Source organism: Pituophis catenifer, unplaced genomic scaffold, assembly GCF_029215685.1.
Source record: "Pituophis catenifer annectens isolate HBS135680 unplaced genomic scaffold, rPitCat1.0.hap2 SCAF_1, whole genome shotgun sequence".
Taxonomy (NCBI): Eukaryota; Metazoa; Chordata; class Lepidosauria; order Squamata; family Colubridae; genus Pituophis; species Pituophis catenifer.
Window position 1 is genome coordinate 179,405,708 of NW_027256881.1, and position 15,282 is coordinate 179,420,989.

Sequence of the window (15,282 nt, forward strand, 5' to 3'; positions counted from 1 at the left end):
CTCCTAATTCAGCTAAAGCATTACAGCCTAAATCATTTCAGCAGCTTCCATAATCAATTGATGTAATACCATGGAATGTTAAGCACGTATATTGAATTATATTATAGTACAAAAAGATTGGGGAAAAGTTTTTCTTGTGCTTTATTTTAAAGTAACTACTACTGTGATCCAACACAAATGGCATTTTTATCAAGTATTAGAATTAGATATTATGAAGCACCTACATTACATCAAGGTATTTCCAGTCAAAATGTTTGGACTCTTTGAACCTAATATTCGCTTTGTTGCGAAGGTTGTTGAGAGTGTGGTGGCACAACAACTACCCCGATACCTGGATGAAGTTGTCTATCTGGATCTGTTCCAGTCGGGCTTCAAGTCACGATACAGCACGGAAACAGCATTGGTTGCGTTGGTTGATGATCTCTGGAGGGCTCGAGACAGAGGTTGCTCCTCTATCCTGGTCCTATTAGATTTCTCAGCGGCTTTTGATACCATCAACCATGTATCTTACTGCACCGGCTGGAGGGGTTAGGAATAGGGGACACCGTGCTTCGGTGGTTCTCCTCCTTCCTCTCTGACCGTTCGCAGTTTGTGTTGGCAGGGGGGCAGAGGTCGACCTTGAGGCACCTTATTTGTGGGGTGCCGCAAGGGTCAGTCCTCTCACCCCTTCTGTTCAACATTTATGTAAAACCGCTAGGCGAGATTATCCGTGGTTTCGGGGTGAGTGTTCATCAGTATGCTGATGACACATAGCTATACATCTCCACCCCAGACCACCCCAATGATGCCTTTGCTGTGATGTCCCGTTGCCTGGAGGCCGTGCGGATCTGGATGGGGAGAAAAAACAAGCTCAGACTCAACCCCTCCAAGACCGAGTGGCTGTGGCTTCCGGCGTCCCAGTATAGTCAGCTGGTACCATCACTGACAATTGGGGATGAGATCTTGCTCTCCACAGAGAGGGCCCGCAACTTGGGTGTTCTCCTGGATTCACGGCTATCTTTAGATCATTTGACAGCCATGACCAGGGGTGCCTTTTATCAGGTTTGCCTGATCCGCCAGTTGCGTCCCTTTCTGGATTGGGACGCCTTGCGCATGGTCACTCATGCCCTAGTCACCTCCCATATGGACTACTGTAATGCTCTCTACATGGGGATCCCCTTGAAAAGCACCCGGAGGCTCCAACTGGTCCAGAATGTAGCCGCGCAGGTGATTATGGGCGCAGCTTGTTGCACCCATGTAACACCTCTCCTACGCGAGCTGCACTGGCTCCCGGTGGTCTTCCGGGTGCGATTCAAGGTGTTAGTTATCACCTTTAAAGCGCTCCATGGCTTAGGACCTGGGTACCTACGAGACCGTCTTTTGCCACCAATAGCCTCCCACCGACCAGTTCGTTCTCACAGGGAGGGACTACTCAGGGTACTGTCAGTCAAATTATGCCGACTGGTGACTCCCAGGGGGAGGGCCTTCTCTGTAAGGGCTCCAACCCTTTGGAATGAACTGCCCCCTGAGATACGAAATATTCCTGATCTCCGTGCTTTCCGCCGTGCCCTCGAAACTCTGATGTCCCAACAGGCGGGGCTAAACATATGAACATGTGAATGTTTTTAAAATGTTATCTAATTTTAGGTTCTATTTAATTGGGCCAAACTATGTTATAATAATAATTTTAATTAGCAATTTTATGATGTTTGTGTATCTATATTTTTCTTGACTGTACACCGCCTTGAGTCCTACGGGAGAAAGGCAGTATAGAAATATAATAAATAAAAATAAATAAATAATAATATCATTTCCCCTTGACTATCTGTCAAATAGAGACCCTTTCATTAATTAGAACCCTTGAGCATTTCTGCTTCCTAATTGTCATAGCAAAATTTGGAAGAAATAAGGAACTTGGAGCAAATGTGCATTTTTTTAGTAATGCACAGGGAAATAATCTAAATGCTCAGGTATTTGAAAGGGTAGAACTATAAACTAAAATCCAGGATGACTGTAACATATAAATTACTTCACTTATGTTTTCCCTTTGCAATCATTTTTGTACCTGTGCCATTTGATAATGATCATTGGCAACTTTCTCATAGCATTGCCTTTTTTCAAGAAGGAAGTCGGGAATTCTAAACTGAGTGTCATCTTTATTTTTATAGAATTAGAAATTATTTTTAACATAATAACAATAGCACTCAGACTTATATACCATTTCATGGTGCTTTACAGCCTTCTCTAAGTGGTTTCACAGAGTCAGCATATTGCCCCCAACAATCTGGGTCCTCATTTTACCATCCTCAGAAGGATGGAAGGCTGAGTCAACCTTGAGTTGGTCGGGATCAAATTCCTGGCAGTGGCAGAATTAGCCAGCAATACCACATTCTTACCACTGCGCCACCACAACTCTAATATTGTGTGTGTGTGTGTATACAGACGTACTGTACATACACACACTTCCTATATACATAGGAAGGGTGGAAGAGTGAATGGGCTGAGAGAAAGGGGAAGATAAAAATAATCATTGTATATTGAATTGGTAAGATTCTCAAAGAGATGAACATTTAAACAGCAAAAGGCAAATAAGGAAGTGGTATGAGTGGTATTGATGAGATGGGCACAATTTTTTTTTAATCTCATGCCTTTCATGTTTGTATGGCAAGGGGGAAAAACATGAGTTAAATATAAAGCTTTATAAGATGCAAAGAAAAACGGAGGATCTGTTTTACATGATTTGAAATGGTATTTTGCAGCTTGCTGTTTGGTTTGTATGAAAGAGTGTGTGTTTCTGAGAAATAGAAGACTTTTGGAGTTAGAAGAACATGACCTGAGATTTGGATGGCATGGATTTTTGTGGTAAAATAAAGTCACAAAATAAAACTAATAAAATAAAAATAAAGGTTAATGTAGTTTTAAAAAATCAGTTAGACGTGACATATTGAGAATATGGAATGCATACAAATCCAGGTTCTGCCCCAAAACACCAAAAAATCAGCATAATAAGGATTTTATAGACAAGAAATAGGCAAATTCAAATGGTAGATATACCATGAGATACTAGAATTCTGTCAAAGGAAATGCAAAATAAAATCAAGTGATGGGTTTTGTGCTTCTAGGAAGATGGTTTGTATTTGATTTTCAACTAAAATAATACAAAAATGTATCAACTTACTTGCTGCCTGCTACAGTAAACTCTCACGATGCAATCTGATGGGGAGCTCATGCTTAATTAAAAGCAGTCTTATAATGCCTAACAGAGTAGAAAGGCAGCATATTGAAATAATAGCAATAACACTACTCCAAATTTCAGCTTTAATTATTGTTTTAGGCAATGATTATTCAGCATATAAGAAATCATATTTCAAAAAAGTGGGTGAGCCAGTTGTGTTGTGTTGTGTTTTGTAGGTTAAAAAAGGGCAAAGAAGTGACAATGACTTAGCCACGCCCACCCAGTCACCTTACCAACAAGCCATGCCCACTAATTAAGCCATGCCCACAGAACCGGTAGCAAAAAATTTTAGATTTCACCCCTGGTTTGTACATACCTGGCTTAAAGTGGTGTATAGACATTATATATTAAGAATTATTCAACAAAACATAGGTAATAAAACTGTGGCATAACACAATATTTCTAATATTGCCAGCTGTATATCTTTGCCTTATAAATTGTTACAACAGGAATGCTCTCCCAAAAAAAGGAAATATTTTATACAGTATCATAGAGTAAGAGTCATTAAAACTTTATATTTTATTTTTATTTTATTTAAATTTGTATACCGCCCTTCTCCTAGTGGACTCAGGGCGGTGCACAGCCAAGTAAAAAACATCCAATACAAAATTTAAAAATTTAAAAGAATTATACCCTTTGGCCAAAAATTAAGAACCTTACGACTAAAACCCATTAAACAATTAAAAATCTAATATCTCAAAAACGGGGGGGGGGGTTTCACGCCAGCCCTGCTTGATGGAAGAAAAAAGTTTTTAGGGCACGGCGAAAAGCCCAGAGATCTGATATCCTCCGTATCTCCGGGGGCAAATCGTTCCAGAGGGCAGGTGCTGCCACAGAGAAGGCCCTCCCCCTGGGGGTCGCCAGCCGACACTGCCTAGCTGATGGCACCCTGAGGAGTCCCTCTCTGTGGGAGCGTACTGGCCGGTGGGAGGCTATTGGCGGCAGAAGGCGGTCCCGCAAATACCCAGGTCCGATGCCATAATATTCCTTTTAAACAAATGTATCACTTAATAAAGCAAACAACATGTCTTTCAAATATTGTTTATTGAAAATATTTTGTTAAGAAAAGGAGTGTATAACTTGAAATAATAAACTACTGTATATTTGGAGATTACAACATAATTTCTTTTGTCAAGACATACAAGGTTTTACAGTTTTGTTTCAAGATGCAGCCATTATTTTAACTTCTAATGAAATTAGAATGTCTAACAAAGTTCTCATGAAGTTCTAAAACTAATGATCAACATCATGGTGAGCAGAGCTTCTGGTGGAATCACAAGAGACCTCCTGAGGCTTGGACATTCCATGAATGCCTTTCAATGCTAGAACAGAACAGAACAGAACAGAACAGAACAGAACAGAACAGAACAGAACAGAACAGACCTTGGAGGTCTTCTAGTCCAGCTCCCTGCTCAAGCAGGAGAATCTATACTATATTTTGGAGGACTTATCTAGTTTTCTAGAGCATTCTTTACCATCATGTAACTTGAGAACACAAACGTCTAATTTTGTGTCTGTTCTTTATATTAGAGAGTAGATTTGCAAAAAATTCCATTTTGACAACACAATTTGAGTGTTTTGCATTTAACCTCCACCCCCTGACCTCCCCCATCTCCTATTGACAAACCAGATAAAGAAGATGGAAATTCAGGCTTTTTAAAAAAACAAAAATCTATGAAGTAGTCAAAGGTCTCTAGCTGCATTCCATGGTTAAGAAGAATGGCCCACAGAGCACTGTGCAGTCTATATAGAAACTTCTTCCCTTCTCTTTCATCTTCTGGAATGGCCATGTGACATGTAATATTGCTCTGTCACACGATCAGGAAGTGTCAGAAAAAGGATGGTGGGACTATCTGCTAAGTCTGGAGCTGTTGTAAGGACAGTGAGATTTGAATGAGTTAAACAGGCTTAAAAGAAAACTTTTAAACTTTTAAAAAACATGCAACCTCCAATATTCCCATAATTGACTTTACTTAATTTGAGGGACAAAGGAAGTATAATAACCTGAATTGTGGCTGATGTTAGTTTATCATGGGTTCCCTTGGGGGGAAAATCTCTAAATAAACTCCCAAAGAAATATGTACAGTAGCACATTTTTTTTTCATCCATCCATAAGACTGATCTGTAATCAGAGGTTTAAGAAAGTGGATATGAAGCAATTATCCTGTGCTAATAAGAGGAGGATAATGGCTTTAACGATTTAAAGTAATAAAAGTGACTATCTTATTTATATAATGCTAGTCATGTTTGGGATGCTTTATAAAGGAGGACAGGACATTCTCTGTCAAAGAGGATTATGAAAAAAGGATTAAAGGGAATGAAGAAGGAAATGGAAATTGGAGAAGGTAGATATAGCCTTTATAGAAAAGTGGGTTATAAATTTATAAATACTGTAAAAAAGCCAGAGAAGAAGAGATAATTATTTCAGTGACACACATTTAGACTTAGTTGCAACAAGCCTGACAAAGCTAGGGTTGGACATCGGGGAGAAATAATTGCAGTAATGAAGCAAAAGCAATTATTTAGAAACAATTTGGAAAGATCTTAAAGAATCATTCCTAAAGAAAAAAACATCATTTAGGGCAATAGAATATCATGATAACTCTTTTGACAAGACAGGAGTGAGCTATTGTTAACGTGTAAATATACATTTGCCCATAAGTTTCACACACATGTTCCAAAAGTCTAACCCATAGAAATTTATTATATAAATTACCTTGAATGTTCAAATTGGTTGCTATTTTCTTCTACATGCTGCTTAGTTATTTGATACATGATCTTTGACCATTCCTAAATAAGCAACATCTTTTCTGGAAAACAAACCAATCCTATTCTGGTTGGCCTAAGGGGACTTGACTTTTGCTACCTATTGTATGCATTTAGCACATCTTTACTCAGAAGCCAATAAATATATTTCATTGTTTTCCCTTGCCTTGGGAATCTTGGATTAATCTCTGTTTCTTCAACTCTACTTTCCTAGCTCACATCTTCCTCAATTTCAGTGAATCAAGGTTTCCTCAGTTTGTCATATTCCTACTATAGGGGTCTTAGAGCAACAAGCTCTGGTTTAGCTGTTGTAGGATGAAAAGGATTTGGGTGGCTTCGGTTTGTTTTTCCTGACTGGCCTCACAATGAATTACATACAACATCTGGCAACTTCCCCTAGCTAAGGATTCTGATGAGATTCTCTATGTGAGTCTGTAGTGCAGTTCCATGTACACGATGCAAATGGATCATTCTCGGTATAAACTGCCACATCTACAAGATAACATGGACAATCTCCATCACTTAGCTCAAGGGGCTTTTCAATTCTGGGCTAAAAAAAAAAAGCAGCAGACTCTATCAATATCTGTCGTTCAACATGGATGCCCATTGGAGAGTTTTACAGCTGGGGAAAAGCTTAGCCTGCCCCCACTTCTGTGAATAAGCCATGAGAGTTGAACTCTAGCACAGTGACACGGGAGAAGGAATGCCACACACTATCCAATGGCTTCACAATGCAGCTACGAGCCACACAGTGAAATAAAGAGGGATAAACAAGAGGACAACAAAGTGTTGAAACCAGTGTGTGTACTTTCCCACTTACAGCACTGCAGAGGCTTTCACGGCTCTCAATGATGTTTTTCTTCCTCTCTGCCTGGTAACCGCATGTAAGTCTGCATTTCTACAAAGAAGCATAGTGAAATCATTAATTTTACATTTTGGACCCCCACTGGTGCATATTGGAAAATAAAACAAATTCCTCAAGAACATTGTTCAAATCCCCTCCTGTCACAGCTCCTAGCAGAGTGTTTAGCCTTTGCCTGGTTTTTCACAAATTAATGCGCTGTGGGTTTCCTTCTAACTGGGTGTTATTCTTCCTTTTTCTTCCATTCCCTCCCAGCAGCCTCGCCAGCCTTTCAGTCTGGCACAGCTGTCTTCCCGTCACTGGTAGGCTAGCATGCTCTTGGAAGGCACGGGAAATATTCCTCAGGGTACCGTGGAAGTGCATTATCACAAAATCGAAGCCATTTGTAGCTGTTGCCTCAGATACTCCAAACAGCCATTGTAGAAACAGTTAAGAGAAAATGGGAAATCCATGGGAAATATCATTTGGAGAATAGGGCAGAAGACGAGTCTGTTCTGGGTCCTCTGAGTTATACAGATTCTCTTGAGATGCCACTAGGGCATGGCAAATTGTTTACAGAAATCAAATGGCTGGAGCACTGGAAAGCAAAGTGTTTTTAAGAGAAGTTATTTGCCACCCATATCTATGAAGAAAAGAAGAGTAAAAGGAGCATTTAATGGAACAAAAGCAGAATTGTATGTGCAGATTCTGCCTTAAACTGGCATCACAATGTTTACAGGCCCTTCCCTTGATAGTAACCAGGTCCACTGCCTTTCTGATTTATTTATTTAAACAATGTATATGACCACCCTTTTTGCTACTGCAACATCTTTGCAATCAACAGTAACAATTAAAATATGAGAACTTGACATGCTGCAAAGCATCAGCCTCCAGTATCACTTTTATTTCCACGAATTTCTCAACAACCCAAAGAGGAGATTGTTCCACAGGGAAGGTGTTACAACAGAAAAAGCACCACACATACACACTCAACCAAACCCATGACAGACAAATAGATAGATGGATGGGTGGGTGGGTGGGTGGGTAGACGGACAGACAGATATGAAGTACTAGTTTGATATAGTGGTGACTGGCTAGAAACAGGAGACTGGGAGTTCTAGTCCCACCTCAGGCATGAAAGCCAGCTGGGTAACTTTGGGCCAGTCTCCCTCTCTCAGCCCAACCAACATCACAGGGTTGTTGTTGTGGGAAAATAGGAAGCAGGAGCATTAAGGTATGCTTGCCACCTTGAGCTATTTATGAAGCATAAAAATCCAGTAACAACGTCAACACTGGTTTTGTTGTAAGACTTTTTCCATTAACTTAAAATGTGTGACAAGTTTTGTTTATGAAAAAGTAGAAAATAAGTAACTTTTTAAATGTCCCCAGAGTTTCAGTTATTGAACAGAACAAAAGGAGAATAAATAAATAAATGGAAGAGGAGAATTTTTACCATAGGCGTGATTGGTCTTCTCCCTGAGGTTCCATTTCTATAAAGACAAATTTTCGATATTTGAAAAAAATGTTCTGTCATATTTTTGCCCATTTGCTACCTACACCCTTTATCACTCTAGGATTAAAGTATGTCTTAGAGCAAAAAATTGCCCTCCTATAAAGCTGTTGTTTAACTATAGCCATTACCTTTGGATCCAATAACAGCTTTCTGGTTAGATTCTTGGTGGAAAAATTCTGTAGGAAACAAGGTTATACTTCTGCTATTACTCTGATCCCAATTTCTGTGGCTATATTTTTTCTTTAAGCATCCCACCCCCCCGCCAAATCTCCAGATGCCCAATGGTTAGCAGCAACAGGCTAAAGCTTGCATTCTATCTCTCTGCTGGGATCTAGTACTCATCTAGATGTTTGCAGCAGCCCAGTTGTAGAAGGCCCAGACATGTGACCACTGCTAAAGACATTACATCGAAAACATTTGAAAATAGCACATACTTAACATATAACTGTTGGAAGAAATGTCCATCTGGGTTCAGTTCCAAGTGGGGAAAAAGTCACTAGATTCACGGAACTTGCTTGGAAAGGTTTATTGATGAACAGGATCACATGGCTTGAGATCCTGGGCAAAAAAGGGCTGAGATGCTGAGAGTACCTGGGTTTTATGCCCTCTGTTGGGCTTTGAATTTGAGCTTGTGTTCTGATTGGTTGTCAGACTCCCATAGGGCCATGCAGGGGTAACTTTGTAGGTTGTCTTTTGAGTCCCAGGCTTGGTTGACTCTTGCTGGGTGATGATGTAATGAAAGGGCTTTGGGCAATTCATACTATGGCTCTGCCTGAAGGATGTAGATTTTTGTTAAAATAGACTGGCCCAGGCCTTAATGACCCATTGACAAAGGGGTGGGGGCTGAGTTTCTGCCTCCCTTTTAGGGGAAATATTCTGCCCTTTTAATATTTCCTAAAATATCTCATTTTCCTAGGAGATGGGTGGGCGCTAACTTCCTACATAACCAAACAAGGTCAACCCTGGGGGGATAGGTAATTGTTACTTTTCTTAGGCACCTTAATAATTACTCTTACTCTTCTAATTATTCATTTGGATCCTTTTTCCAATGTCAACTCCTTGTGTTTTCTATTTTTACAGAGTTGCAAAAGATGTGCCCTGTTGTGCAATACTGAGGGACTTTGGCCTCAGCAGAGGGGGAGGGAAAAGCCCTTCCTCCTAAATATTGTCTACTGTACTTTGGAAGCTGCCTACGATACATTTTTCTCTAATTAGCTGAGTTCACGGGTTAAGAGTGATTCATGCCAGTCACAGAAAACATTTCCTGTTTTCATGTGCTTTTAATAAACAAAACTGAACTAAAATGAACCAAACAGGCATTTTTCTTTATTATACCTAACCACTTAAGAAAATGAAAACAGTTTTCTTCTTGGGAAAAAAAAGCCACTGCTTCCTTCTTCCCAGGGACACAGTACGCAACTATTCTGATTCTCCAATTGGTAATAAGAGGTTGCCCGGTTTGAGGCTCATGAAATGTGCCCTGGTTAAAGGCTGCTTTGTGCATGTGCTTGAGAGCAGGAATTCAATCTGAGTAAGGATTAGTAATGCAGGTTTTATAACTATAACAGAAAGAGCATTATTCACAGGAAATGTATTACAGGGATAGGCAATACTACACCTAGTTAGAGGAGGAGCTTCCAAGAATGTGTGATCTGTGTAGGATGTATATGCCTGGGTCAAAAGACAGAAGGAAATTATCTCAAATTAGCAATCTCCTTGATAAGGAGCAGGGGCAGAGTCATAAATAAAGGAGAGATACAGAGACCATCCTTAACTCTCTTTCCACATTCTGCTGTCCCTTTTGTGGTCAGGAGGTGCTGAAGATTCAGTGCATTAAATTCTGATCTTAAAAGATGGAGACTTGAGATGATGCTGGAGCAGAAGAAGGATTTCAGCCTGTTTTCAGGTAACTGGTAAGCTGCCAGAAAAACAGATAGATAAGCATTTATGCTCCTGTTCTCCCTGCACTAAGGCCTGTACCCCAGTTTTGCCCCTAGGTTATAGTCAGGACATTTCCATCTCCTCTTCCTCCTCCTCTATTAATAAACAAACTAGTCGCTATTCCATAGAAGGCAATGCAATACTAGGCAAAAGACAAAGGGGAAAGAAAATGACTGAAATCAGAAATAAAGACTTATCAACTAAAAACACAACAATAAGAGATAAATAAATCACATAATTTTACATAATATGCTATTTTCTCAATGGGCACTTTAACATAAAGTGAGAAAAACATCAGTGAACAATATTCAGTTGGTAGTTTGACAATGATCACATGGTAGACTTGGCTGTAAAAAAAGAGATTAAAAACATTCCAGTAATTATTAGCATCCACTATTTGTTGGTTTATTCATTCAAGAAACACATGCCAGAAAACAAAAGGTACCTTTGCAGGAGGATCTTGTAAATGATGAAAATGCTCTAGCATGGGAAGCAACAACAAAAAATTTGCTTCCCGTGGCTTGAGTTGAGGTTATCCATCCATTGCTGAGTCTACTTCCAAATACCGATCCCCACCCCCATTTCCATCCCCATCCCCAGTTCTCCCTCACCCTCAACATATTTTGTATCTTTTGGGACTGCCACTGTATAACACTGGAATAAGGGAGAAATGACTATTTAACATCACTACAACTAAGCACATTTTAAGTCTGATTCAATGACTGGCCAGGGGAGGGGGGAGTTGAAGGCTACATCATGGGGACATGACAGAAATAAGATCTTGTTAAAGCCTATTTGTGCTGTACTTAGGTGCAGGAGGGAAAATGGCAAGGTCAATTTGGAGAGTACATTTAGTCTGCAGCACAAAAGTCCACTGACAACTTAAATCAGCCATTTCCAACCTGCCAGAAATCTGGCACCTGGCAGATTTCTTTGGATTACAGCTCCCACAGGCAGCCACAAATACCTAGAGAGCAGCCATTCAGGTAAGTCATAATAGGCTGTGACACTGCTGCCATTTTCTCTTACAATCTTTTCTCATGTAATTTTCTTTCATTTCATCTTTTCACCTTCCATGTTTTACGTTTAAAATTTCCTCACAAAGTGAAACTTAGTTCTTTTACCCTCCTTCTGATACCTGTTTCATTCAAACCTCCTTTTTAATTCTTCTTTTCCTGCAAATGCATTTAGCCTATTGTATTTCTTTCCTTTTCTTTCTGGACCCTTTATTCTTTCTCTCATTGTTTCTTAGGGAGATCAATAATTTTGCTTCAGAATTTGACCAAGGTCATCTCAAATTACAATTTGAAAACTTGTATTTTTGTGAGGTATATCTCAACTTTGTAATAACTCTCAAGGCAAATATGTTAAAATACAAAGTAGCCACTAACAAGTTTCAACATATAAATTCAAATGAATGATCCTGAAGGATGGTGCTGGCTACTCTTCTAAAGGAAGAAAGAATATCATTCCACCGCCTGGGAAAACAGGAGAAAGCCCAACATTCTGTAGATAAAAGACTGTGACAAGCAGAGATCTTCTCCAGAAGATTTTACTGTTTAGACAAATTCACAACAGTAGAAATAGACCCTCAACGAGTTACACTTTTAGCCATTTAGAGCTGGAATGATTCACATCAACAACTTTGATTGGCAACCAGTGCAAATATTTCAGTACAGGAAGCTGTTATTGTATACTACAGTATATAGGATTCTAACTGCTCAATCTTTTTCTGACTTATTTGTGAAGGTTTTACTAAAGCTAGTATCTAAATAAAATAACAGTTAAAATAAAGTTGGGATTTAACGTGTATGTGAGACAGAGTGCAAGAATACTGAGAAAAGGTAGAGTTCAGTATTTTCAAATCCCTCAGACTGAAGTTGAAAAAATGTAGTTAAAGGAAAAGTGGCTAGTGAAACAAAAAACTAATTTACACTGGTATTACATCATTTGATTTCTCTGCCTGGAATGATTACCAGCTGAATATGGAAACAGGATGTGTTTGTGGGGGAGGGAGGAGATACTGTTAGGAACACAAGTTCTCTTCTTGGTGTTATATTTGTTAGGCTCTTTCATACATGCCAAACTTCAAGGGATGAATCCACATACTGTATATGAACAATGCCAAGAAATCTAACTGGAAGTGTATGCTTCTGACAGGTGCTAATAATAGACAAATGAGAAAGTGTATTTACTAGAAAATGGAATTCTCACTTGTTTATAGTAGGAAAGCTTTTCAGATTCAAGTGAAACTAGGCTATGTCATATGCTGTGCTATGCTAATATATAGAAAGCAGATGCTCTTTTTTTCTGCCAGTTTAATATTATGGCAAGCATAGTTTCCATATGCTAAGAACCTAGAGCAGCGGTGGCGAACCTTTTCGGCACTGAGTGCCCAAACCGGAACACGCATGTATATGTGTGCGCCAGAGCGCCGGAAACCCAAAGACCAACTGGCCGGCATACATATACGCTGGTTTTTTGGGCATTTTTTGGGCATTTTCAGGCTGTTTTTGGCCCAAAAAATGGCCTGGTGTTTTTTGATGTTTTTTGAGGTATTTTCAGGCCATTTGGGGGACTTTTTCGGGATGCTTTCCAGCCATTTTTGGGGCTATTTTCTGGCCATTTTCTGCCCGTTTTTCAGGCCATTTTTCAGAAACCAGAAGAGCAGCTGGCGACTGTGTGAGTGCCCACAGAGAGGGCTCTGCATGTCACCTCTGGCTCGCGTGCCATAGGTTCGCCATCACGGACCTAGAGCTTTGCCTTAATGCTGACTGCAATAGACCTCTCTGCAAATCTTCCTGTCCTTTCCCTGTTCCTTTGCTGCCTTACTTTACATACTCTAATGATAATGCATAGCTCTTACTAGAGAGAGATCTCCTACCTCCCTGATGCCATCATTCCTCAAATCATGAATTAACCTATGCGGGCAACAACAGATGAAAGTATTACTGGCACTAACAATGAGAAAGCACATTCACTGTAATAAGAAATAGCCTTCTCCTTCTCTCAATATCTTAAGCACAAAGCTCAAAACATGCAGTTTGGTTGCTGTCTGATCGTTTGTAGCCAAATTCACCTGTATAGAGCCACCCTGAAATGAAGGCCAAGTAAGTAATTAGTTCCTGTGGTCTATGATAATCTTTGTAGCCATTTCCAAATCTATTAAAGGGGTATTTATCATATTTGTCTGCTTCTTTTTCAAGGTAACTTTCATACCATAAATTATTAACTAGAAATAGTTAAAAATGCTTTAACTATTCTATTTTTTATTGTCAGGGAAATATCCTTATGCTTCATAATCCAAGGATAACAGGATAAGAATTTCCTTCTTTTCTAAGATTCATCTCTTTATGTCTCCAGCATACATCTCTCTATTCTTGAGCAAGAAAACAATTATCATCAGTCTTAATTTCTTTGCCATCAACTATGAGTACATTAGCTGAGCTGATTGACATTACCTTTGTCATCTTAGTTGTTAATTTTTCACATTCGCTTTCCAAATTAGTTCTTCTAAGCCTTCTTTATGTTATGCTAACAACATCTTCATTCACTTGTATATTATTCTACTCACTCGAGGTTTTTTTCTCTGCCTTTCCATAGCTATCATGATAGCCTTTGCTAAAAGCCACCTTTGAAATTTTGGGATGGTTTTTTTCTGCATCAATTTTCAGAGTGTCTCTTTTATCTCTTCCTATAAATCCTCAGAATCACTTCTGAATAAATTAAATAGAGCAAATCTGTCCCTTACTTTGATATAGTGGTGAAATCCAAATTTTTTTACTACCAGTTCTGTGGGCATGGCTTGGTGGGCGTGGTGTGGCTTGGTGGGCATGGCAGGGGAAGGATACTGCAAAATCTCCATTCCCACCTCACTCCAGGGGAAGAATACTGCAAAATCTCCATTCCCACCTCACTCCAGGGGAAGGATACTACAAAATCTCCATTCCCACCCTACTCCAGGGGAAGAATACTGCAAAATCCCCATTCCCCCCCATTCCTGGGGAAAGGATATTGCAAAATCTCCATTCCCATCCCGCTCTGGGGCCAGCCAGAGGTGGCATTTGTCGGTTCTCCAAACTACTCAAAGTTCTCCAAACTGCTCAAAATTTCCACTACCGGTTCTCCAGAATCTGTCAGAACCTGCTGGATTTCACCCCTGCTTTGATCTTATATTTAGATGTGGTGCATTCTCTACATCTATCTACTTTAATTTTCTAATCTTATCATCTAGATTTTCCAATAATTTGTGGTCTGTTCCACAGTCTGCACTGCAAGGGTTCTAGTTGATTGGACTGTATTTCTTCACTATCTATTTCTTAGATGATTCTTAGAAGTAGATTTGTTTTTAGTATATCTAAAAACCACTATATCTAGTGGTGTTCAGGTGCAAATTCTCAGTTTAAAATAGCTTGAAATAGGTAATAGATGTATGCTCTGCTTTATTGAAATCCATGTATTTCCATAACTTCACGTTCTTCCATTTCTTCAACTCTGTTAAAAGTAGTATGTCCTTTCTAAATACTGCATTTAACTTCTCTTGCAATTTGCTGTAGAATTACTTAATGACTTCCAATATCAAAGGATGCACTTGCACAATACTGCTCTTTGCTGAATATTCACTAATTCTGATTGCTGTGAATCTGTCATTTATGGGGTTTCAGCAGAGCATATACTTAGTAATGTACTGTCCTTCTTGTATATCATTGCCACTGTACTTCTTCGTATGGCTTTATGCTCCGAATAATATTTTGTGTCATCATTATCATCATCCAACCAGTAATCTGAATTATTCTGGCCAATTATTCTGACCCACTTAATATCAGTTATTATGAAAATATAAAATATTGTACATTTCATTTTCACTTACCAGATCAATTTACAGAATTATTTGCAAAAGTTTGATAGTTTTTTCCCCCTACACCTTCTGATCTGTGGTTTCATAACTAGACAGCAAAACGTGCCTCAATGTTAGAACTTGTCCATATCTTTTCAGTATAGAAATTG